The sequence below is a fragment of the Melanerpes formicivorus genome, unplaced genomic scaffold (assembly GCF_026170545.1).
Source record: "Melanerpes formicivorus ecotype bairdi unplaced genomic scaffold, bMelFor1.0.p_v2 SCAF_25, whole genome shotgun sequence".
Lineage (NCBI taxonomy): Eukaryota > Metazoa > Chordata > Aves > Piciformes > Picidae > Melanerpes > Melanerpes formicivorus.
Window position 1 is genome coordinate 6,052,194 of NW_027142377.1, and position 27,195 is coordinate 6,079,388.

Consider the following 27,195-nt stretch of genomic DNA (forward strand, 5'->3'; position numbering starts at 1 on the left):
TAATTTCCATGTACCTTGATGCTTGGTGCAGGGAAAATAGATTCTTTCTATAGATTTAATTCAGAGATGCCTTTTTAATTGTCTCCCATGCAGTTGTCTCTCACTGGGAATCTGGATGGCTCTGGGGAATTGGCAGCAACTTTCAGAGCTTTTCCAGGTCAGTGGTTCAGCTGTAACTAGAGTCACTGGTGACTGAGAATTAATGTGGAGAAAACTATTTGACAGCCTGTGTGAAATAAGGTAATGATCTCAGTCCAGTCACAGTTTGACAGGTGACCAGTAAAAGCAATTGGTGCTTTTTTGGGGCCTTTTTGGAAAATGAGCTAGAAAATTAGCTTCTGAAAATTATGTTACATTAGAGCTGAAGGCAGCCATCAGGCTTGCAAGCATGAAGCCTTTATTACCAGCACACCTTTTTCATGGAGCTTTCAAGTTTTTTTCCAAAATCTGTCAGTGTGATATTCTGGTGACTGCTTACCATGCCCTACTTTAGACTAAGAAGGCTAATCTCTTGAAGCTTCATCCATTACCCAGTGGAGGGAGGAAGGGAGAAGAGAAGAAAGAACAAGTTTGTCCTCCATTATTCTCTACAGAACTAAGCAAATTTGTGGCTATAGTGAAATGAGGTTCTTGTAGACCACAAAATCCTCTAGCCTTCAAGGAGTGGATGCATTGATTCAGCTGAAATTAATAAATAAAACTAAGATGAATGGAAGATGCATATGTTCTAGAAATCCCTACATAACACTTTCTATTGTTACATCAATTCCTACTAAGAGAAAAATAACCACCAAGGAGCTTAGTTTCTTCATAGTCACTTTGCCTGGCTCTCAGCAGAGTACCAACACAGGGATGTTTTTGTTGTTTTTCTTACATAGTCTGTAATCAATTGCCACTGGTAACAAACTAATGAGCTTGTCAAAAGCTACAACAAAACAGGTCTGCATTTTTTATGAGAATAGCATCTCTCAAATATAAATTAAAAGGAACAAAAAGTTCAGCTTTCCTCAGTGCTATATGAAGAAGAAAAGGTAAGGACACCTTTGTTCAACGACATGTAAGGACAAAAACAGAATGAGAAATGAAAGTTTTCCCAGGACAATGAAGGAGAGGTGCAGAAAGAAACTTAATGACCCATTTTGTCCATGGCAACAAAAATGGGAAGCACACACAGCTAAAGCTCAGCTAGTGAGTACTTTACCAGGTTTTCAAAAAATTGTTTCCCTTTCCTTGTCATAACTTACTCAGTAGCACTTTGTGCCAGGAAGGGAAAGTAGAAAGATTTATTCTCTGCTTCACATAAATTTGAATCTCCAAAGTAAGAAAAGAGGTTGGAAGCAGCTCAAGGAAGAGAAGGCAGCACTGTGGCAACACTTGGCCTACACACCTCAACAGTGTGATTTGCAAGTAGGGACAACTTGTCTTGGGACTGCAGTAGTCATTCCTGCCCCTTCCCCTGTCTTCAAGCTCCCCACTGCTCCTGAGCTCAGCTGCTGCAGCTCCTTGCTCTTCCATCATGGTTAAGAACCCTGTTTTACTCTCAGTATACCAGATGATGATGCAAACCAGTTCAGCAGTTGGAACACAAGTAACTGAGTCATCTCAGGAAGGCAGAGAGCAAAGGAGTAGAATTTCTAACAGTTACCAAAATGTTAACAGTCTCTTCTTGCAAATAGGATACACTAGATAACCTGCAATTGGTGGGGGGCCTGAGGCAAACACTGCTGAATAATATGAATCTATAACCTGAGAACAAAAGAGAATGAGGTCCCCAAAGGCTTGAGCTTTTTGCCAGCACCAGACAGCAGCCAGGACTAGTTCTGAGGAAAAGCAGCTGCAACAGTTGCTGGTGCTGCTTAACTGGGTGACCCTGAGAGGAGGCATTAGATCTGAGGATCTGTTGCTACCTTACACAGCAATGGTCTTCACAGCTATTAATTTCTAATCACATAAATGCAGCAGTGTCACAGTTAACCAGCACAGAGACAGGTAGTAAAATGCAGACAACACAGACAAACTTTGTAGAATGAATGCTACTCTATAAAAGAAATGGAGCTAGCAAGGAAGGAATAGGTTCATGTTCCCATCCACTGAAAGGAAAAAGCTACTGAATAATTTAAGTAATTATACAGCTGCCTGATCAGAACTCTGTGATCTCTGTAAAGTATCTGCTTTCTGGCTGGAAGAAGCATTAGACAATTGTAGGTAGTGGAGAGTTTAGGGAAAACAGAATAAAATATTTTTTAGAAGTTTATTTAACAGCCCATGAGGATGAAGGAACGAGATGCTTACCCATTGCTTTTCACAGTGTATGTGTGCACAAAGACAAATGCTGACTGAGCTCTCATGGAAGCAAAGTATGGTGCATCAGCATATACATAAATATCTAAAACATATTTGAAGACTCAAATCCACATAAGGCAGACATCCTTGTACTTCTCTCCGAGCTGTAATGTACACAGTGTATGTGTATACAGTGTATGTGTATACAGTTGCACAAGATCTGCTTCACTATGTGTGACTTTGGGACCTAAACAAACGCTCACTGAGCGAAGGCATCATAACTGTAAAAAAAACCATGTATACCAGAGTCAGAAGCAATACCATGGCTGATCAGGCTATTCAGGTACATTGGTGTTTGGTTGTGGGATTTTTGTTTGTTTGTTTTGTAATGCTGTAAAATGTTAGCCTATATTTTAAAGAACCTCTTTGTGCAGTATCCTACTGCCACAATTCTATGCTCTTTCCAAGAACTGGGAAACTGCTGAGCTGTCATGGCCTTCAGTGCAAAGAGCGGCATGTTTACAGAAGAAACTTTCAAGTGTCATCTAGAAAAGTTCAATGCCTGACACAGCGTTATGTCCCAGAAGCAGCAAGTCCCTAACCCACAATTTGAAAGAAGTGACTGCATCCAGGAACAGAGTTAGTTCTTACACATTGTTTTTAAACAGTACTGCTAATTATGTCTTATCCTGAAGCTAGCAGAGGCCATTTTGTTGAAACAGTTTTCTGTGTTTCTGTTGGTTTCTTGTATTGTTTTGCAAGATTTTGACTTTGGTCATTATAATAAATAAGGAATGCTATACAAAGCAGCTGATAAGAGTATAGATAATTCAAGTGTTCACTGTTATGCTTACACACATGACAAACTCTTTTTACATTTTGCTTGGCAATAGGGTAGAAGTTGACTTTAACTTGAGACAGGGGCTAAAGCCAACTTCTAGTTGGCTACTGTAATTGCTGTGCTGAGAACTAGTGTGCATTTAACATGTATTAAAAAAATCCTGGCCCAACCATCTGTTTCCTATAATAACTATGACAGTGGTGAGGTAAAGCCTTTGTCTTTAAAGTTTGTTACAAATATCAGGGGGAAATTAGCTTTAATGTATTTGATTATGCTAGTGGCCAAGCACAACTTTATCATCTAAGGACCCTTGTCCTTAGGCGAGAAATGAGCACATTAGGGTGGAGCACGATTCTTTCTGTGTAAATCTGCTTAAACTGGCTTCTGACTTCAATAGTGTTAAAACTAGTTAAAATCAATATCACACTCTATCTGCATATTCCTCACATTAACCATAACTTGCTGAGAAATTAGCAGCCACAATCAAAGCTGTGAGACAACCTGAGTTTGTGATCACAACTGCTGGATATCCCAGACCTACTATATGTTAGTGGAAATTTCTCATGGGTCAGTAGATTAAAAGAACTTTGAATAAATGCTCAGTGAGTTACAGATTCTAGTGAGCATAAATTATCAGTTTGTGAATTATGTGTGTAAAATGCCAGGATGTTGGTTTGTGGTTTTGTTTATTTTGGCAGGAGCTTAGTGGGAGAGGTTTACAGCTCATCCAGTCCTCTATAAGGCACTCAAAACTTCTTCCAATTTAAAGTATGTGCAAGATCCACTTGATTATTCCTGTTGCTCTTCATTGAAATGAAATATTACTCAATGCAAACATTGATTAAGAGTAGCAAGGCTGCCTAGCATTGAGTTTGCAGTCACTTCCTCAGGAAAATATTAATCTACTACAATTAAAGGCACTGCATAGATGAAGCATGCACGCTTTCTAGGGGCAGATGTTTCCTGCTACAGAGTATCCTAAGAGACTGTTAAGGGTAATAGGCATCAGTTTTGCTATTTCAGGAGAAAGCAGCGAATACTTTACATGTAGATTCTTTGGAAGTGTGCCCAAGTGACACGGAAGGCGATCAACTAAAGTCCCAGCAGAGAGGAAAAATTAAATGTGAACAGATGGTCTAATTCAGCATTTTCAAATGGTGAAATCCAAATGTGAAAGAAACCTGTCTGTCTAGAGATGACAAGGCCTGTCTCAGTTTAGTCTTCAAGCTATAACAGCAGGCTCATGATTTTTTTTTTCTCCATCAAATTAATCTTCAAGAAGCTGGCATTTCAGTGGGTCTGAAGCAGTCAAATAACCTGCCTCTCCTGGGGCTTCAGCTTCAAATCAAAATTCGATGCTCCACTCACTAAACTTGTTTCTCTCAGTCTACTCAAGAAAAACCAAACTAATTTGCAGTTTGTTATTTAGGTGTGCCAATATCATCTGTTTGGAAAAAGGTCAGAGTAGAAGAAAATGATTTCATAGGTCAGGCTTGACTTGCCATACCAGGAGGTATATGCAGATACTTAACTCTTTTCAACATCACCAGCTTCCAGCATAAGTTAATGATCCACTACTTTTCTGAGCACTACATTTGGATAAACTATTAAAAATGCTTAATTGAAAACAAAGAAAATCAACAATTAAAAAAAAAAGAGGCAAAAATAGAGCTCACACTCACTTGCCAAAGTCCTCCATAAAAACCTCATTGATTTGCAGTTGCAATAAATCATGTAAGATGAGTCATGGTGTGGGGCAACAGTAAGAAAGCAGGCAAAAAATGTGTGATGTCTTTGATGTTGTTTGAACTGGAGTATTTTTTTCTGTTGAGAAAAAGGTTCTGGGGACTCTGAAGCACCTTGTTATTTCTATGTGAGATGAGTAAGAATAGAAAAACATCATGAGGGAAGGGAAACTTTTTCACTGTTTTGTGAAAAAGTGAAATATTGTAGTATTTTGAAACTTATTATAATTTAAAATCCTAGCAGCTTTTTTGTTATTATTATTTTATTCAGAGTACAAATGGGTTTAAGTCATCCTCAGGTAGGCAGGTTTTCTTAAAAATGGAAAACACTGCATTTTGAGAGATCCATTAATTTTCTTCCAGCTTTTAACACTATTATTAAGCTCAAACCTACAGGTATTTCCACAGAAAGCTTTTGGAGGAAAGTCAGGTGGACAATGCAGGGAATGAAGTGCATGCAGTAGAGACAGTAGCATTTTAATGTTGTGAAAGAACTCAGATTTAAACTTAGATTATGAGAATTCTAACAAGTATCTTGGATCTTGCTGTCTTTTCAGCAGGATACATTAATTCTTAATGCCATATCATTCCATGTCATCTGAAGTTTATATTCTAATGTCCTTCTTGCCATTATAGAGTATTTACAGAAGCCTAAAAAGGAAAAGGGTCCATATTTGCCTACCACAATGTTGTTGTTCATTATTTATGTATGGCTGCAACAATACACATGGCTCAACACATTTTTCCTTTGTTTTGGATTGTTTCTATAACCAAAACAGTCTCCATACAGATTCTTTCCCTCACAATTACTGAGATGTTAGTTCCAAGATGAGGAATGGCAAATTATCAGTGGGCAGGCTGAGGGTAGATCTCAGAGTCTAGACAGAAAATTTGTTAAAGAACCTTTTTCTGCATACTGTGGTCTGCAATGACCAGGTGTCAAAGGGATCTCCTTTACTTTCCTTGCTCCTCTGTGTTGATCTAACACCTAGTGGAAGAAATTTATAATTGACCTGGAACAGAAATCTGTGATAAATGACCTCTGCAGGAGACTAATCCATGCTCTAGTTTCCCTCCTGCAATAACACACCTATGCAAGTTCTTTATCTTTGCATTTAAAGGGAGCTGAGTATATGATCAGCAACTCTGCTGAGTTTCTTGTCATCTTAGTATGTAGGCAAGTAAAATTCAATCAAAATACCATATTCTTTCACAGTGAATTTTCTGAAGAGTGAAGCTGAACTGCTTCCAATAAAATTACAGATTCACAGAATGTTAGGGGCTGGAAGGGACCATGAAAGATCATCTAGTCCAACCCCCCTGACAGAGCAGGATCACCTACACCAGATTACCTATACCAGCATCCAGTATATTGTTCAATCAAAGGATTAAAAAACCAAAACCAAGCACAAACAAACAACAAAAACCCCAAGCCCCTATTAGCAACACTATTGGCATTTATGTAAACTGTTAGTATAAAATAATACATGAAATATAAAGATGTAAGGCAGAGCAGTAATAAAGTAGAAGATATTGATAGCAATCAAGACTTACAAAAAACCCATAACGGAACCTGAACTGTTACAGTAGTGTGATTATTTTTGTTGTGAAGTCCATCTCAGTCAGTAATTGCATTGTAATTCTTGCCAATGAAGTTTAGACTGAATCACTGATAATTAGACCATTAGCTAAAGACTAAACTGAAGCATTATAAAATTGAGGAAATGCCACAGCAACACCACATAAAGGATCTCTGACCAAAGAACTCTGTAGGATCACACTGCAGCTCTACCTAGGAGGAGTCATCTATTTCAGAGAAGTAGAATTAGTCCTACAGAGCTGTCATTTTAGTCACATAAATTAAAACATAATATGCCATTATCCACAGCTTTCCAATACCAGAAACATCTAAGAAAGTGAAACCCACCAAAAACGGGGGCGGGGGGGATGGGGAGGTGAGGGAATTGTAAGATATTTTACATTTAGATGTTTTTAGGCAACCAATAAAGGAAATCAAACCATAAGCATATGCTCTTTAGATAAGCAATCTAAAGTCCTCTCACTCTGCTCTTTCCTTTACAAGCTGTCCTAAATTACAGGAGTCTATCATATAGCACTTTGCCAACACAACCAAGCTTCTTCCACAGCTGTCCTTTACAGAGCAGAAGGCTTCATTAGAGCATGGAAGGAATTTTTCTCTGGAGAAGCTTTAAATTTGCTCTAGGGTCTCTTCAGTCAGGTTATTACAACTTAGCAATAACACAGAACTTGGAGTTCCAGTTCTGTATAAGCCAGGGAGGGAGAAATCCCCTGCAGACGTGTTCCTTGACTTTGCTTCTTTCCCTGCCAAAATACTATTTCCTCAGCCCTAGATCTATGCAGCACAATTAGATCTTTCTCTGCTACACCTGCTCTTAACTGTTCTGCTGTTCATGGTTTCTTATAAGAAACATGGCTGAGCACAATAAGAGAACAGAGGAACATGATCTAACTCCCTTCTAGCATTAATCTCTAAAGAAAGGAGACAGTGAGTGAGATGGATTGTCTAAAATAAATTCTGAGATGGCTTTCAAAACCAGTTCTATTGATGCAGGTCTGTTTACTTAGATCCCACTCTTCCACTAGTCACAGAAGAAAACTACTTTCGTTGTTGTGAGTTCCCTTTATTTTTAATAAAGTAATTTTAAAGTACAAAATGGAAAAGAGTGTGCCCTCCCTTTACTGCAACCTTGTAGTAATTATATTTGCTTACTTTAGTTTTGGTCATGTAAGTGATGAGTGTAGTTGCAAGACAAATTTGCTTTGCAAACAAGCTAGTAAATACATGTTTGAGGTCCATAACAAGCAGAGAGCCACATCTGTCTGCAGGTAAGTTTGTCTCTGCTCAGACAGCTGGTCTGAGCTTTCACTGAACCACTTCCACAAAAAAGGGGCACATCATTCAAGAGGGGTTATCCCTCAGGAGATTTTAATTGAAAGATGGTGCATTTCTGTTGTGCTTATCTGCATGTTACTCTAGAAGCAGCAGCATGGGGAGAAAAACTAAAAAAAAAAAAGGTCTATGTAGGTATGACTCTTTCATGAATTGAAGAGGAAATAGCTGTTTGTTTTCTGGTACCATTAATTATTTCACAATCTTCTGTCCCATACATTACGAATTAAAGACCTTGAAGACTTTTAACAATTGAGACAGAAGATGCAGTCTGTGTGTGCACAGAGATAACTTACACCAGAGCTGTCATTAGCTTAAACTTTGGCAAGCCAGTTGATAGTGTAAAGGTTCATGGCCAGACAGAACAAAGCAGAAAAGACAGGCAAGCAGGCTAAACTCAAAGGTCGTCTACTTCATTAAAAAATTATATGTAGCTGGGACAAAGGAGAGCCATGCTGTAACGCTGCATCTGGCTGTGAAGTACAGTGAATATGTTTATCACCTCCATGCTATAGTGATTACTAATTTTTGAACAGTTTTGCAGTGTTGATTGGATAGGCTCACCTGACAAAACGTTTGGGGTTTGAGGAGAAGGTGGGTAAAGTTTTGTGAGGAAAAAGTATTTGATTTGTCCAAAAATCCTTTAGTTTACTGTGCACAAAGTAATCTGACACAAAGGAAAAACCTAAAATTTGAAACATTTGATGTAAATATGCACCAGTTCATTACAATGTTAAACTCTTTGCTTAGGTGAAGAAAAATTTCAAAAAGTCTAGCTCAGCTAAAAGAATCTCAAGCATTGATTTGAGGAACAACAACAGAAAAAAGTATAAACTCTTTAGCCTTTTTTCCACACATTGTCTTTCTTCCTTCCCTAGAATGAAGAACCTGGAGGAATAACAATTACACTTGCCAAAAGTGCTACTCTCACCAGACTAGCCACTTCAAGAAGTTCTGATCCAAACAAGCCCCTGATCATTAATTTGTTTTGTTCTAGTGGGTGATACCTTTTCACTGGGCTATACGGAAATTCCTGCTGCCCAGATGATGCCAGCTAGATTCATTCAGATATTTGTGCTTTCATTAAGAACATATTATACCAGCATCACTACAGATACATTTTGAACCATATTACTAGCACAGTAGTTAAAGATAAATCATCAGGGAGTTAAAACTGACAAGCCTACAAATAGTAGTTTACACTCGGTAAAAATCACAATCAAACATCACTATGCTCCTGATTTCAAACAGTCCTGTTCCAGCTGTGCTCATTACTCACTATTCATCACTGGTTCCCCTCTTTGAAGGTTTTAGGGACTCAAATTCTTACACTGGTATTTATAACATCCTGAGTACTGGGTCCTGAGTACTGTTAGGGTAAAACTCCACATAGATGAAGGATTTCTTCCTACAAATTATCCCGATAATACATTGTTATTTGACCATCCAAACAGGACAATGGAGATGGTGAAGTGCTTAGAGCATTAGTCTTACGAGGGGTGGATGAGTGAACTGTGGCTTTTCCCTCTGGAGAAGAGGAGACTCAGGGCAGACCTTATCTCTCCCTATAACTAACAGAAAGGAAGTTGTAGCAAGGTGGGGGTTGGTGTCCCAAGTAACAAGTGACAGGATGAGTGGGAATGGCATCAAGTTGTGCCAAGTGAGGTTCGGTTTGGATATTAGGAAAAAGTTCTTTACTGAAAGAGTGGTTAAGAACTGGAACAGGCCACCCAGAAAAGTTGTGGAGTCACCATCTCCAGGAGTGGTATTAAAAATAAATAAAATGTAGGTGTGGCACTTATGGACATATTTTAGTGGTGGATTTGGCAGGGTTAGGTTAATGGTCATATTTAATGATCTTGGAGGGTTTCCCCAACCTTAATAACTGTGATTATTGAAGGTAAAAACACAAGAAGTTTTCAAAGCTCCAGAGCTTCTTATCATTGAGCAGACTGCCAGGGGGATGCAGGGGTGGGGTGGGGTCTCCTTCTTGGAGATATTCATGACCCAGCTGGATGTGTTCCTGTGCGATCTGCTCTAGGTGATCCTGCTCTGGCAGGGGCGTTGGACTAGGTGATCTTTCAAAGTCTCTTCCAACCGCTAACATTCTGTGATGCCACCACATCTACTCCTAGGTGAAACATAAGAACTACTGCATGAGTGCTTTGGGGACCAAACAGGACAACTCACAATTCAAGCTAGGTGTCTAATAGCTGTGTACAGAACACAGGGGGACTTTAGCATCTAAACCCAGGTAAATCAGTACACTGAAGGAGGAAAAGATTTCTGGGTAGCTGCCTAAGCCCTCTAATAAACTGAAAAAACATTAATCTCACACTCATACGCAGTCTGAATTAAACTGGGTCCCACAGACCTTTTGGCCCTTCACCACTACAGAGAGCCATTCCCTCTCTTACGTAGAATTTACTATGCTGTGCTCAGGTTTTGAGAGAGCAATGCTGGATTTACTCCTCCTCCTTCCATATTCACATCTGCAGGTGACTCTGATCACCTGGTTATAAGCTGAAAAGAGGTATTCTCTAGGGAACTGAGAAATATAAGTTTGAATTTCCTCCAGATGAAGAGGTTATTGATCCAGGCCTCCTACTTCATGATCACTGGTTGGACTGATCCGATATGATATAGAAGGTAAGCTACTTGCCCTTTACCTCCATTCTACCTCTGTTTTTTTGCATTTTGCTTTTGAAAAGGAAGCAGCAACAGCCTTTGCCCCCTTTATGGGGGGCAACATCAGCACTCCACAATTTCACCCAGTTACCCCTTCACTTTACTAGGGCAGAGGGGCAATTAACTTTGTGACTATCAAATTAGTTTGATATGAAAGAAGTTTAACTTGGTCCCACTGCTTGGGGATTTTTACAAGCCTAAAATTTAGCTCAAGGATCAGAACAGGAAACCATATTTCTAACTAAACTGCACTATCACAGCCAATGCATTGATTTTTTTTGGATCACCTTCATCCTTTAAAACAACCAAACCAAAACAACAACAATAAAATGGCAGACCCACAAAATCCTTTTTCTGACTCTTAGCTGGACTTGAAATTACCCTATAGAAAATTAGACTGATGAATCCTGGCCATCAATCCTTCTTAGCACAAAACATACTTTTCTCATAATCCTTGAAAGAAGAAAGGACCTGAGTAACAACCTGCTGTCAATCAGTTACGGGATTGAGGCAGCAGCTGCCTCTTCCTGCGCTTGGATTCTGTCCATTGGACATTTTTCCCTAGCCTATGTATTGACAGATCTTCACTATTGAATTTATTATTGGAAACTAATGGCGGTACAGCAGCCCTTCACTGCTATTTTTGGGTTGTCTAATCCAGGACAGTGCTAATTATCACAAAATAACCAGCTATACAAAAACCTCACAATGAAAAGCTAAGTGGATGTGTGACAAAAAGAGCAAGAGATATAAAATGTTTAATGGTCCGGGATCAGCTCTCAATTTTCATATGCTACCATAACATGTGGAAAAGAGCAGGGCTAATCTAATGACAAACACAAGCTCCTGAATGCTTCATTTTGCTCTGAAAATGAAGTGTGTTTTGAATGCTTTCAGATGTTAGAAACACTCACAGTCTAGAAGATGAAAGGCTGTGTGACAGTAGAACCTTGTTCAGCCTGGAGAAGAGGAGGCTCAGGGTGACCTAAGGGGAACCTAGAGGGCTTCCAGTACCTGAAGAGGGCTTACAAGACGGATGGGGAGACTGTCTACAAGGGTCTGTGGTCATAGGACAAGTGGCAATGGCTTCAAACTGGAGAAAAGCAGATTTAGATTGGATGATAGGAACAGGTTCTTTACTATGAGGGTGGTGGAACACTGAAACAGGTTGGCCAGGGAGGTGACTGGGGCCTCATCCCTGGAGATAGAGTGAGGCTCAACAGGGCTCTGGGTAACCTGATCTAGTTGAGGATGTCCCTGCTGACTGTGGGGGAGGTGGTTGGACTAGATGACCTTCAAAGATCCCTTCCAGCCTGGACCATCCTATGATTCTATTGAAAAGTAGGGGTCATCATCTAATCAGGGTTGTCCTGTTGCATCTGAGATTTCTGTGAAGACACTTTGAAAATCATCCAGTAACTCATTCATGAGGACTTGCTTATATATTGTACACTATGAACAAAACCCCCATGATTCACAGAAAAGAGGCCTGTAAACAGTCTTTGCCCTTTAAACCAAACCAAACCAAACCAACCAAACAACCCACCCCAACAAAACACCACCAAAATCAGGAAAGTAACATGTAACATCTTCAAGACGGAGTGAACACAACACACAGTTTGTAACTGCAGCTGCTGCCAGGGAAGGCTATGTGAACCTGCCCAGAGGCTTTTAATAACAGGGTGAACAAGCTTCTACCAGGAATAAGAGACTTGTTTAATCCTGTCTGTAGGCAGAGGATGGAGCAAAGGACCTTCTGAAGCCCTAATAATCATGTTTCCTATGGCAACAGGGACCATTTTCTGACCTGGCCAGTAGACAGAGGAGGAGTATACACACTTTCCCTTCTCATGTCTGTTTCAGGCAGAGCAGGCTGCCACTTTAGATAAATATATTTAAAGAAACTGTCCCCTGTATACATAATTTGTTGTAGAGATGGCTGAGGGTGGGAGGAAGGGTAAATTTCCCCATTTTGTAGATGGGCTGTTAAATGGAAAGAACAGAAGCCTCAGGGAGGAAAAATTTTAAGCTCTTATTTACAGCTGAAGCCTTGATACCCTCTTGACTCTACCTGCCTAAAGGCGGGCATTAACTTAAATACATTCTTGAATCATGAACTAATAGAACAAATGACTCATTTATCTCAAGGGAATCTACAGTACCATCAGGACATTACTTGCACAAGTTGTTGGACTGTGAATCAGCAACAAATTTATCCTTTGCCTCTCCGTAGCAGTGCAACAGGGAAACACTTGATGTTTATCTGATTTAACACAAGCCATGCTAAATACTGTGTCTAAACTGGAACATTTAAATGGTGGATGGAGATGAGGAGACAAAAGCTGGAAGGGAGAAGAATTAGGGATGACATTTTATGTCTTTTAAAAGTCTGACCTTTTGGAAATATCACTGTGTACATTTTAAATATTAATAAAGGCACTAGCTGTTAGAAGGCACAGGGCTGTTGTCAGGCGGTGACCTTTTATTGAAGTAAAAGAAAATTGACAGTTTTATTAGCCATACAGTACTGCAAACACAAACTACAGGAAAAAAAGCAAGTGAAAAAGCTGTCATTGTAATCAGCTACATTCTGTAAATTAATCTGAGAATGTGGCTGTGTCTAAATATTGCTGCAGGTCCCTCTGTATCTTAGCCAAGACATACCAAACAGTTTCAGAGTTCATTTCAGTTCTTTAAAGAGATTTTGTTTCCAGAGAAAATTCCTATGGCACTGGAACAATATGAAAGAGTTCTTCACAACTCCATGATCATCACCTCTGTGTGCCACATACAGGCAACCCCCTTAGCAGCTCTGAGCAAGGCTGGTTTAGAACCCTTTTCAAGGATCACCAGCAGAAAGACTAGTACAAGGATCAGATAGCTATAATCTCAAAACTGGTTTCGATTCTCAGGACTAATAGACTTAATTACAAGATTCTTGCTCAGATAACCTAGACTTAGATTAGAATTTTGGTGCTATGTGACTGAGAAAGAAGCAACCACTTCATCCCAAGCTATTTATTATTTTATTAGACCTAAGACAGATTAACTTCTTGTCTGGTCATAATCTCAAGAGTTCAGCTGTCTGTGATCCAAGGCCAGCTGATACAGCACAGCTGTGTAATCTTGACTCAAACTTCTGAGAAAATTGCTAAGTTGTGAGAATGAGCTGTGAAAAATAAATAGAGTAGAGCCATCCACGATAAGTAAAACTGTAGGCAAATGTGAAACTGTTGAGATAGGAAAGTTAGCTCAAGGACTTCAGGAAAAAAGTAGCCACAAACATGAAAATTAATAAAGCCCTGCAGGATGAAAACAAATGACCCACACCAGAGAAAGACTTGGAAGTTTACAGTACATCATCAAGTACCTCTGTTCAAAGAAGAGCAGAGGTCATCCTTTCCTTACTTGACTGATGGCAGCCTAGCCACTTCCTTTTATCCAGGCAAAGGTAACAAGTTTATGAAGAATTAATTCAGACTCTTTAACTACTAATATGAATAAGGGGGTAAAAAATGACAGCCCTTACTTGTCCTTCAGATGTGCCTTACTGACAAACAAGGTGTTACATAAAAGTTTTGCACTTCATTACCATTTACTTAATTTGAGAAGGTCTTTCATACATTTCAGCTCCATTCAGTGGTTCATTTTTTGTTAATTACATTATATTTACCACCACAGAAAAAGCTGGCTTATGAACTATACATAATGCAGTAATAAAGGGCAAGATTTGCCCTTATGTCATATTCTATGTAAGGCATTTCAACACATAGGATTAAGGCTGGACCAGATGATTGCTGAGGTCCCTCTCAGTGTGATTCAGAATTGATGTGCACCCCACAAAGCCAGCCTACCACTGAGGCTAATGGGGACAATGAGGACTTAGAAATGATGAGCAACACAGGATTCGCTCTGGAGGGAAACAAGTCAGTCTTCATCTCTTGTTTTACCCTCAGCAAGCTACAGAACAATATACTTGCCACAGAGCAGTTTCATTGGTGTAACACTGGGTGGGCTTTCCTACCACTCAAACACACTGCATATACGTATATAAAAGGATAACTAGAACTCCAGAAAATAACTTCATTTTCTAAATGGAGGTATAATTTATTCCCTCCTCCCCTTTCTGTCTTCTGGAATTATATTCTCTCACTGATAGGATACAGGCAACTTTTGTTTGGAGAAGCAGGCAGGAAGGGAAAAGTTAAGCCCAAACCAAATATTTATTCTGCATGCCGGAATTTAATCAGTTTATTCACACACAGACATCAGTCAGAGATTGAGTGCAAGCTAAAAATATGGTCAAGAAGTCATTGCTAAAACAAATGGGAGAAAGCAAAGACAGTGAGGTAATAAGGAGATTTATATGCTTGTTATGTAAAAGAATTATCCAGGTAAGCAACTATTTTTTAAGTCTGTACTTTGGACAAAAAGACTATTAACAGAGAAACACTGTGAAAAAGCATGAATCTTTCATCTTGCTACTTAGTTCTCTCTAGAGGTGCCCAATTTCTCCTTCCTCTTTGTATTGACAGAGTTAAGGATGCTTTTAGGGTGGTGTTGTACTTCAGCAGAAAGCACCACCCATGAAAGACAGACATCTCATTCCATGGAAGCCAAGGGCACAAGTCCATTGCAGGAAATGAAATCTGGCAGACATCACTGGCATGAAGCTGTTTAGCAGCACACAGAAGGTCATGCAGCCTTTTGGGACCACATCTGAACTTATCCAGAACCTGAGGGTTATAATGGCATTGCCATACTTCATAGAAAAGAAAAGAAGAAGGGGGAAAAAAAAAAAGGCAATCTGCCAGTTAATGTGTCATTCTGTGGTGGTATCACTAAACTTCTGTCCTCTCTCAGCACAGAACAGCAAGTGTTCACAAAGTTAACACATTTGCAAAGCTCCAACATGAATGACAGAGTTATTTAGGGATGTAAGGGAAAAACAGACTAAAGAGGAAACTGCTACAGTACATTTTGTGATAACAGGAATGAAAACCTTCAGAAAAACAAGCTGCTATAACAAGTTTTCTTGGTTAACTTGTGACCTCAAAAAGAAAGGTACCTCATCCTCTGAGGACTTGAAGACTGAGTGGGCTGGGGAGCATGCTTTTTAAGAAGGGATTAAACTTCTTTGATTCAGAGCAGCTACAGTTCAATTATCTGAAAAAATATTCACATAGTCAGTAGATAAGACTGAGCTACAGACAAGGAATTTTCCAAGTACCTTCCATCCTAATCTTTATCTTTATACTTGAGCAACAGCAGCAAAGCCCAAATTAATGCTTCTTGATATTTCATTTCCCTTAGTATCCTTAAAATTATTCAGCTTTATGGTTTTCTGTTGGGGATACATAGGGAATGACCAGAGAACTGAAGCCTAATGGGTAAATCAATGTCTTTCCTTTTCTTCCAGGAAGTATCTCACTTCCTCCCATCCCTGGTATTTATAACTGTCTTAAAGTTGAAAAGCAGGTTTTTGCTGAATTGCAGCCTTAGGAAACACTCCATATATATGAAAAGTGAAGTTAATCTCCAGAGAAATGGCTAGAAATTTCAGCTTTGTGTCCAGAGATCTGAAGGTATGAATCATCAAACAGATTTGAAACATTCTTACTCTCTTCTGGAATATCTGTTGAAAGAATTAGATCCAGCCTACGGTATCCTACCTTTTTGAATGCACTTACCTACAAAACCGCTTCCTATGAATCTGTTCATTTCTGTGCAAAGACCATGCACTAATCCTATAACCCACCAAACCCTCAGGGTTTCTTAGGTGACCAAGAGTTTGAAAATTTTACTTCTGGGATGCTCAGCAGCTGGTATAAGTGAGAATTGCAATCTCCATGGAAGTTTGAACCAAACACACCTAGGGAGTATGACAGCAAAATATGCACCTACCTACTGTACACGGCAGAAGAAAGCCTGCAGATAAAAGAGAAGGGCAAATCTTTCTATTTGCTTTTAAGAAATTTCATGGTTAATATTTACAGAGCCTGTTACATCTGGAGACATGTTATGGTGTTTTGGCATGGGCTTGAGATACCAGAACTATCTAAGCCAACATTTTGAAGACGAAGTTAGCATTTTAATCAACAGTTTGTTCTGTCTCCACACATACACTTCCTGAAGGTGTTCCCTAACTCCACCAGAACATGGCGCAAGCAGCTTGTGCTTGCACCAAAGACATGAGGGGGAAAAACATTTTAAGCATATGGTAGGCTGGCTTGGCTCCATGACAAATAAACTGTAAGTTATCAGCTAAAGGCAAGGATGAAGAAGAACCAGAGAGAAGATCCTCAGGCATGCTGGCTCAAAAGTTATGTCCAGCTGTTACCAGTCAAAGTTTATTTATTGAGCTTTAAATTTTCTGCAGTTCTGTGTGCAATGAATAAGGGCCTTAAATCCTCAGTGCTTTCCGTTATTATCATGAAAATCCCCAGTCCTGGCCAGAGACTGCATTAACGGTTTATTCTCTCCTACAACACAAGTCTCCACTGAGGTTAACAGGCTTTGCAATATCAGCAGAACTACCACACAACTCATTTTCTTGTCTTTCACAATTAGACTACTCTCCTTTAATTTTCTGTAGTCATTTTATGGAGTATCACTACATACAAAAAATATTGGTAAAAATCACAGGTCACATTCATTTAGTGGAAGAAACAGCCCAGTGATCTGGGCTGCAGATTTTCTATATGATTGAGATACTGAGAGTGTGAGGTTTTCTATATGATTGAGATATTGAGAGTGTGAGGTTTTCATTTATCTTCACTTTTCATTAAGATAACAACAGGCCTTCTTCAACTAGGTCTATAATCCTTCAAGGATATGCAATAGAAAGCAGAACGAACTGTCTTAAGGTACTGGTATCTCCCCTGACAATACTAGGAACTGAATTTGCTATCTTTAAATGAGAATCTGAAGCTTTGTCTCCAAGGGTATAATAATACTTTCTTTCTTTTGAGGATATTATTTTAGAGATCATAACACATTCAGACACTGTGAACTTTCAGGAATGATGGCAGTGGTGAAACAAGCCTTATAAACACTCTTCAGTACCATCTAAATCTCTGTGAAATGTAGCTGGCCTTGTGGTTAGTTGCAGATATTCTAGTTTTTGGAAAATTCAATCAGGACTGCTCTAGAAAATAAATAAATAAATAGAAGTAGCTCCTTTTGATAGCGAGATGATAGAAAAATGGATCAGTTTTACCTATGCAGTGATTTCAATTTCTGTATGGATAGAATTCTCAGCTAAAGAAACCAGTCTCTTGGTGGCTTCAATTTCAACTATCACATTTCTGAGTTAATTGACTTGCAGATGTATATAACTCAACTGGACAGAGCACAGAGGAGAGACAGGAAAGTAATCAGAGACCTAGAAAACATGAACTATGGAACCAGATTTGATGAACCTCTTCAGCTCTTCAAATGACCCCTGCCAAAAGCAAAACTCCAGAGTGGTGCATCAGAGAAGAAGGGAGATACTTGAATTAGGGCAGAGAAGATTCAAAGCAGACTTTGGAATGATTTCCAGTGTTAAGAGCAGTGAAACAACATCAGCTCCTTAGATGTCACTTTCTTTTCCAGTGTCTAAGATGCACATTTCTTCCAGAAGCTCATTCAGAAGCATTTTTCCTCTTCCTCATTCTCCCACTAGACAAACACTACAGAAGTATATCATTCATTTAGTATGCTAGGTTTTCTTTTTTACATTTCACTGAAAGTACTAATGCAACACAGTTACAAACACCAAACTTGTCCAGCAAGTATAGTGAGAAATCAAATTTTCACAGAGAACAAGAAGCAATTCCAAATCAAGTTTCAGTAAGGAACATGCTGCACTGAGAAACCTTTTCAAGGGTAGCTTCTTGGTTTTAGTTTTCCTTGATCAAAGATTAAATACAATTGAAAATATTAAAATCACCTCTTCAAGACTATTTCAGGTCTTTGAAGGGTAGTTAACAGCATTCCCTGAATATACATTCTTTGTTGGGAGCCTAAGGTAAATCAAATTTGCAATATAGGCACAGAAGACACATATCCTTGTAACCACATGCAATCCCTGTTTGCCAGCTGAGCACACAGAAATGCTACATATATGTGCAGAAGCAAGTTCCCAAGATTGTAGATGCAAGATGACATGGAAATGGACTTCAGCATTTGAAAGGTGTTCTGGCATATCAATGAACAACTTGCACAACAAAATTCCCCCTTACATCATGTTGTCAGGATTTTCTTGTCCATCCCATCCACACTGAGTACGTCCAAAAGGAAGAAGAGGTATCAACAAGCAGTTACATTGGTTGCAAGTTTGGCTGTGAGCTGTTGCAAGCTTGGCAAGCAGCTGGTCTTCAAGGCTGAAGTCCCTCTCTGAAGCTACTCCTAAACCATTACTTAACGTGGCATATCCAGAGTTCACCCAAATTGGTGCAAATTCCAGTAGTTCAAATATAAAATTGATCTACTTGCTGGAAAGCAGACACCAGCACAGTATCTAGGCTTTTTTACTCCAAGGCCAGCTTTCCCTTCAGAGCTACATGATATTTTTAAAACAGTATTTCAAGGAGCTGAATGAAGACAATCTGAAAGTTTACAGAGAGTCATTTGTATAAAGATGTATCAGGGGGAAAACCAGAATTAACCAAGTTCATTTTTTTTTTCTTCCTGAGAGCAGCACTCAGCAATCCTATGCAATCCCAAAGGCACAGAACTTCAGCTAACTCCTGTGCATGCTGGTCACACAGTGAATAAAGAGCTGTCTAGAGACTTAGTGTATAAACCTGAGATCAGTTGTTATAAGATACAGTATTTCACATCAGTACAAATAAAACATACATCTGTGTTTCTGCTGAATTCTTTATTCACAGCCCTATGTGGTGATGGCTTCCAAGCAGTTTTCTCTTTCCCCAGGCAGTATAAAAAAAGCTTAGCTAAGCCTAATAACACAGTTTATTTTATAAAAAGACTGGGTGAGTGACTCGCTCTCTCTGCCCAAGTACTTTATTTTTGGTCTGCTTGAACAGATAGAGTACAACGTACTTTAGAAAAATCCTGAGGACTGCACCTGTTTAAGGCTGAAACACATTGACTGAAGCCTATGCGCAGGAAATGAATGGTCGAGTCCTCATTCAATTACAGGCTTGACAATTTGTTACTATGTGACCAGACAGCAGCAGGTGAGTGGGCAAGGAGCAGACTGAAACCTGCCCTGGTGCAGAGCTATCCCTGCAAGAAACACATCAACTGAAATGCAGTAGGGGGGGAAATGCATTCTAATTTGGCCTACTTGGCTACAAGGGTCACTCACAAAAGAGCTGATGTGGGTCGTTAGAGTAAGCATGCGTCTGCTGCTATGTAATGAGTGGGTATTTCCTCCTTTCCCAGAGCCTTGTATCTCTATTTGCAAAACAATGAACATACCTTTGAAAACTTTTCGGCCTTTGTGGGGCAGTAAACATTATAAATATGTCCTGCAGTTAGCCCTAATCTAATCACACCTATTCATTTAGGTTCCTGCTATAGTCAAGGCACAATAAACAGGTAATAGAATAATTACTACTGCTTTGCCAAAACAGATTTCTAAAGCTTTTATTTACACAAGTGCTATAGTTCCCAAAATTCTCTGTGCCTGCTCTCTGACAGAGTGCTGCATTTGGAAATCGTGAGTGGGAGTTTAAAATAAGTTCAGCACACAGCTCTCACTGTTCCTGTCTCTGACATCCATATGTGGTTAGGACAACCTAGAGCTTTCTTCGAAAGGCCTTGCTCTGTCTGTTTTGCAAAATAATGTTCCCCATTTGCTGCTATTAGCCTCTGCAAGTTGCAGCACTTTCAGCTGTCACTAGCTTAGTGAACAATGAGCCTTATGGTCTGATAGCTAAATAGATGCATTCAGGATCCTATGTTTGCCACACAAGGAATCAAACAAATTGATGAACACGAAGAATGTTATTACAGAACTAACTGTTTTGTTATTAACCAGCAATCTGCATATCGCCCTCCAATTAATGGCTAGAAAGGAGATGAGAGTCAGTTGAAACCTAATTACTGGCACAACACTTTGTTGATTAGAAACACAGTTAACTGTCATTACTTCTACTGAAGTTTACACACGGCCCATAGTAATAAGTCAAAAGATGTCAGTCAGTCACTGCTTTCCTGCCAGAAGTTTCTGCTATAGTGATAGATTCTAGTAGAAATGCACTCTCTGGCCATGTCACTCAACTCAGTAATTGCCTTGCCACTCACATAAAGAAAACAATTTCTGGCTTTGATGGGATTTTGTAAGCGATGTGAAACTGCTACAGCAATCTCTGCAGCTAGGTGTTAGATGGGTTACTTTGGTGGATCATAATATGAAACTAATCTTAAAGGATCATAACATGAAACTAATCTTAAAGGAGGCAGGTGGGAAGAGGGAGAGGTTTACAGTGGATGCTAGGAAAATGGTGCTGGCTGAGTGATTAACAAAAGGAAACTGTTAGATGAGGTGGAACAGTGACAAGAAGGAAAAAAGCAGAAGAAAGTTGCTGTGCTGTTTTCCTCCCATCAAGAACATCTCTCAGAAGCTCTTATAAAGCTATACACACATACTTTATATGCCACACCTGTCTAGGAGTCTATAATTTCAGCTTGCAAGCTTGGTATTTGGGCCTCCCCACAGTCTGTACATTTTTCACCACCATTCCATCATTCACAGCCTGAAGCTGCAGGTACAATGAGTTTTCCTTTCAGTGCGTGACATGCAGCATTTTTGTCATTTCACAACTTTGTTCCCAGAATGTGGTCACTCCATATCAGGCATTTCATTTTGCTTCTTATTTGAGGTGAACTTGGAGGCCAGCTTCAGGTTTCTGTGACACCTGAGGGCCTTTGCCAACATACCCATGCACTCACACATGTCTGTATGACCCCAGCTTGACTTGGTAGAAGGGCACATGAAAGAAAAATGCTGTAGGATAGCAAGTAACAGCTAACCTTGACTGCTTGTCTCACAGTCAACATCTACAGCAATGGAGACAAGATTTTCTTCTCCCCCCTGCCCCCTTATCTCCCAGGTAGGTTTATATCAATGTTTTCATGGACGTGCATAAGAGGTGTAATTTCTTCCTCTGTTATTATTATTCAAATTTTCATAAAACATATGGTTTCTGGGTAGCAAGATCAGCAAATGGAAAGGTTCCTTTTTCATGCTTTACTGAAAAGTGCATATATAACTAACTCATTTCAAGGCTCCTTTTAGATGGGAAGCCACAGCAGAAAGGATGCCAGAAATAAAAGGGATCTCTGACAAACCTGAGGGTTTGTCCCACAGAAACATACATTCCAACAGGGAACTTATAATAATATCTGACAGGAAAAACATGCTAAACAAAAATGCTAATTTCAGTTACTTCCAATGAAGCTCTGGGTTTATTTCATATCTATGGCATTAGTGCTCAATATTGCTATTCCAAGATCCTATGACAGGACTGAAATTAACTGTCTTTAGTAAGCTTTCTATTTCTGAGCATAGTTCTGACAGACATGAATTATGAAGGTCTTAAATGCACTAAACTCCTCATGTCTCCACAGCATTGCCTAGATCTGGGCACAAAGCTTTTGCAAATATATTAAATTATTGGGGGAAAAAAAAAAAGTCCTTTCATTCTTAACTCAAATGGTTCTACTTCAATTACACTATATTTCATCACAGTAATCTTAAGATACTTTCAAAGCTGCTCTTGCAGATCAAAAAGGTAAAAATCTGATCTTTTGAGCATTTGAAGCCCTTTTTTTATATAGAAAACTTGGTTGCATACAAACCATGGACTCAGGAAAACCTCTTAGCAGCAGCTAAACCTCACTGGGTCTCTGTGCACTTCAAAGACATTATGGTAACTATTCTTACCTTCAGAGAAGGCATGACGACTCCCACTGTACCTCTTCAGAAATATCCAAAACCCCCCAGAGCAGTCAATCTGCAAGTCCTTATTAATTCTAAAATAGCAAAAAGAAACAACATTCAGGATGTTTGAAGCTGTTCACAATATTGGGTTTTTTTTTGAGCAACAAAGAATAAAGGAACTATACCATTACAGTTCTGATCTTTGAAAAAAAATCCCCCCCAAACAAAAAACAACAAATAAAATCCCACCTCCTTGGCACTTAGCCCAGCCCTTCTTGTTGTTCACATTTCATGAAAGGTTATCTTAACATTTACTACATGCTGAATAAAGAGGGAGATGCACAAAGAATGTATCCCAAATAGCCCAATGCTTGCCTTTACTATACGTAAAGATCACCAGCAGTGCCCCAGAGTTATCTCTGCCCTATTTTTGGTAGTTTATTTTTCTTTAGCATAACACTTTTCTAAACTGAAAATTAAGCATAAATTCTTGAAGCTTAAAATACAACCTAAGCATTTTCCTATATACAAGGAACTGTTGAGGCAAAGTTTAAAATGTAATCACAAATTTACAAGTTCGTCCCCCCCACCCCAGACTGCTTTCTATGGAATTTTCAGTAATTCTTTTCACCATATGCACATTTCCCCCAAGTTTTCCCAGCTTTGTTTTTTTCTCATCATATTTATTTTTGTTTCCAATAAAAAGCCACTTTGCTGCCTTTTTCTTTTCCCCTGAAAAAAGGGATAATAAATAAATCTGTAGAAACACTATCCAGACAGATAAGTAAACAGTCCTCATTTTAAAGAGGAAATTGCATATTTGAGACACTGAAAACCAGAATCAAGTGTAGTTCTAGCAAAAGCAGAAGAGGTTCCCAAGCATGTTTTTCAAGCTGCAAGGATTTGTCCAATATTAGTTTGCTCTGACTGAGTTTGTAAAAAGCCACAGAAAACAGGCGTAGTTGATAGGCGACATTGGCAGGGTGTTCTGCAAGACCTGCCTCATGCCAGTTTTGATTTCGATCTGCACACTCCTTATTGCACTTCTGCCTTTGAAGTACATAAAAAAACCAGGGCAATCTCTGCTCAAGAAAAATAACACATTTGGAAGAAAATTACACAACCCACATCCAAATTCCCAGAGCTTCAATCAAAAAAAGCGAACCATAGGGGCAGCCCCAGAACAAAAAAAGAAAAGGACTTCAAAAAAAGAAAGGATTATGAAACCTTACCGTCATTCACAGCAAAACCAAATAAAACTAATAAAGATTAGCTCAAGGACTTTAGCTCACACCTCACTGTTTCATCTTTACCTCGTGCTCTGAACTCAGTTAATCTCCCCTTCATGCTTTTTCTTGTTTCTGCAGTCTCTATTGGCTAATTACTTGTGTCTCTAAAGCAGCTTGGGTAATTTGGCTCTGATAGCTATTGGTCGCCAGGCAACACCAGCATTGCTTTTACACAAGTGTCTGTATTTATTCAGTTATCCTTCACCTGGTTGATTTTGTTGTTTTCTTTCTTTTGGGGTGAGGGTGAAGGGTGGTAAAGTTAGCATGCTGCAGACATGAACAGAGGGAAGCACCCCTGATAAGAGCAGATAGCACATCTCTTACTCTTAATTCATACCACATTTATGACTTTTCATAAGAGGACCATCTAGGCCAAGATGAAGAATGATATTTTGGAGAGAAGAAACAAACACAGCTACTGCTGAGCTTTGTAAAAACACACATGAAAACTGTCATAGCTCTGACTGATTACAAGAAATGGTGTTTCATATTTCCCAAAAGCCATTCTTAAAGCAACATAATACAAACCCTGAGATACCTCTGTTTGGCAGAACAAATCCTAAAATTACTACCAAAATGGCATGCATGGTCCCTGTCAGAGTGCTGGGAAGCCAAAAGACAGAAATGTTGCAAAAGTAGACTTACAGGATTAACAAAACATTACATAAACATTTCTAAATGAAGTTCAGCTGACTTTCTAAGGAGAACAGGAAAATCTCAGCACACCAGCAACTCTCTCCACAAAGCAGAATAGTCATGCCTTATGTTAAAGGTACCTCATTAATGCTTGTGTGAACACCTCACAGTCACACTAGGGCTGCAGGAGGGCAAGAGACACTAACATGAGTAAAGAAACAGAGCAGACCCTGAGAGAGGGCTTTGAAGTTTCTATTGCATTCAATAGCAAGACGAAAACCCTTGAGTAATAAAGTAAATGGAAACCTCAGGATGATAGCCTACTCAGAAAGCCAGCCCTATGGAGAGCCAATTCAGCAGAATTGGCTCCTTGACTTTTATAGCTGATTAAACCTAAGTGACAGCTAGAACAAGAGGTTGTTGTTAGAGTCATTGTAGGTTTCTTAAAAGTTTGATGATTTTTTTTTTCTGTGTCTGTAACAGCTCCCAAACTTGTCATCAAAAGAACTCAATCCTTTGTTGCTATACAATCAATTTGCTTTTGTCTGGTATTGGATGACCTGATGGCAGCTCTGGCAAGCTGAGACAGAGTTTATCCAAAGGGCAATATTCAGCAAAAGAAGATCCCACAAAATATCTGCAGAATGTCCCATCAAGAAGACTGAGTGCTCTGACGACAGCTATTATCAAGATATAGGACACAGAAGAAAAATATGACAGGTGTTCAGTAGACTGTAAGTAGAGGAAGTTTACCGTGAGGGAATCACACATGGTCGCATTTAGACACAAGCAGAAGTCAGGTTCAATGATCTGTAAGCTATTAAGGCACGACTTTCATCCAGCAACCTCACTTGCAAAGAATATTTGCATATTCTCTAATTTCTAGCTCTTAAGGCTGCATTGGCAGTGCTGCATGTCGGTTTAAAGACCTGCATGATTATTAGTGGCTGTACCTGATTATGTGCCAATTAATACAGGAGCTCCCACAGACTTAATGTGAAGGTTTTCCTTTCCTCTGCTGTTCATTTTTATCTATTAATCACCCCATACATGTTCTCTCTGTGCTAATACAGTCATTTATTATGGTTATTAGACTGCTATAAATTCCAGGGAACTTTGACAGATCTTGCAGTTTTAGATAGATTTGTAAGAAATATTTGGCAAATCATTTGTAGGAACTAAGTGTCCTGCCTCTAAGCTACATGCCCCAGAAACAGGTGATCTACTCTAGGAGATCCTGCTCTGGCAGGGGGGTTGGACTGGATGATCTTTTGAGGTTCTTTCCAACCCCTAATGTTCTGTGATTCTGTGATTTCCTTCTCCAATGTGCTATTCAAAATACTGCTCTGTCTTTCAGATTTCTGTCCATCCTGGTGGACATTATTAACTAAAGAGGTACAGAAGTGTGGAGACTGGGGACCAAATCCAGAGATCAGAGGCAGAAGGCTCAACCGTGAGTGGGGGAAGGCCTGGGGTTGCCCCCAGGTAACATAAAGTGATCAGAAGCTGCATACCTCAGCGGTGGAGGACGTTGGCACCAGTATCAGGCAGACATCATGGTCATCACTGAGATTCACTGCAATAACATGCTCAGGAGACATCTCCTCCACACCTCAGAAGATCCCCGATTCTACCTGTGCTTAGAGCAAAACAAACCCCTTTAGCTGTGGTTTTTCAAAAGCCTCTACAAAGGTTTGTAATTGTGAATTGTCTTAGCTTAGGTTAATCTGCTGCTTTTGAAAACTCTCCTTCTCGTGGTAGTATACTTTGTGTGAAAGAATAGTGTACAAATATTGTGGGAATTAATGCTCCTTGTCTCATTGTGACTGCATGATGCACCTAGAAATAACTACTGATTTAAAATGGTAAACTTATTCTCAGCCAGCTGGCTTGTGATACGAGCTACCCTATATATAAAAGCATAGATTTCTCCATTGCTCCTCTCAGTTTCTGTGACTTTTATGGTCTCACTTTGCAAAGCTTTTTTACTGGAGCAATGATTTGCAGCTCGCATATGCCACAAGGCCCCTGCAACATGACCTCATATGATAGATGATACAATTTAATGTTCTTACTGATTACAGCACAATTCTATGAAAGAGGATGGAAAGTTCTACTGGTCTCTGAGGCCATTCTGTTGTTCTTGAATCATAAATGAGTGTATTTTGTCATCTAAAGATCAGCAATATCATCTGCAGCACACCTGCACAGTGTATTTGCCATGAATCCCTTGGTTGTTAATCTGCCTTCTGGTAGCAGCCATGGTTCAGGACCCGACCAGAGAAAAACAAAAGTTGCACTTAATAGTCATGAAATGTTTGTTTTTGAGGGGGTGACACACCCATGGCCAAATGTGGCATTAGTCAAGGCAGTGTAGAAAAAAGCCAGACTACACAGTTCAAAACCAATAACCTTTGTTGTAAGATGCACTGTCTCCACAAGTGAATATATTACTATTATTAATAATAGATGATATTAATACAAAGCTGTGCTGTCACCTGCCATGGAACAATGGCTGTGTGTATAGCTCCATCAGCTACTACATTACAGGGATGCCTGGAGCCTTGTGCTGACAGTAAGTGAAGCAAGTCTAAGATTTAATGCATTTAACTGAATAATAATAATAATAAACATCACACCTTTAATTTAATATATGCATGTTTTTCATTGTGGCAATTACCCACAGGTCCACAAAGAACAGTCTGAGCTTCAGGCTATCAGACAGTTTATTCAGGATTATTCTTATGGATGATAGCACTTCATGGTTTCCAAAACGGGTTTGTTCATTACATTACTTTTCACTAACAGGATTTCTGCAAGATGCCCCTTTCAAGTATTTTGTGGAGGTCTTTGAACCATGAAAAAATACCAGAGAACTGACACAA

The 27,195-nt window shown here is 39.3% G+C and overlaps 1 long non-coding RNA gene across 2 annotated transcripts in view; it reads right to left on the reverse strand.

The window, feature by feature from the left end:
- Nucleotides 1-23,760, reverse strand: part of LOC137448547 (uncharacterized) — a 67,760-nt gene extending 44,000 nt beyond the window's left edge. The window contains exons 1-2 of one of the 2 annotated variants that reach the window (XR_010989132.1): nucleotides 23,699-23,760; nucleotides 22,389-22,477 (exon numbers count right to left, since the gene is read on the reverse strand). This is a non-coding gene — a long non-coding RNA (uncharacterized lncRNA). Of the gene's footprint in view, nucleotides 1-22,388; nucleotides 22,478-23,617 lie in introns of both variants that reach the window. The other variant, XR_010989131.1, reaches the window with a different exon arrangement.
- Between the last annotated feature and the right edge of the window lie 3,435 nt (nucleotides 23,761-27,195).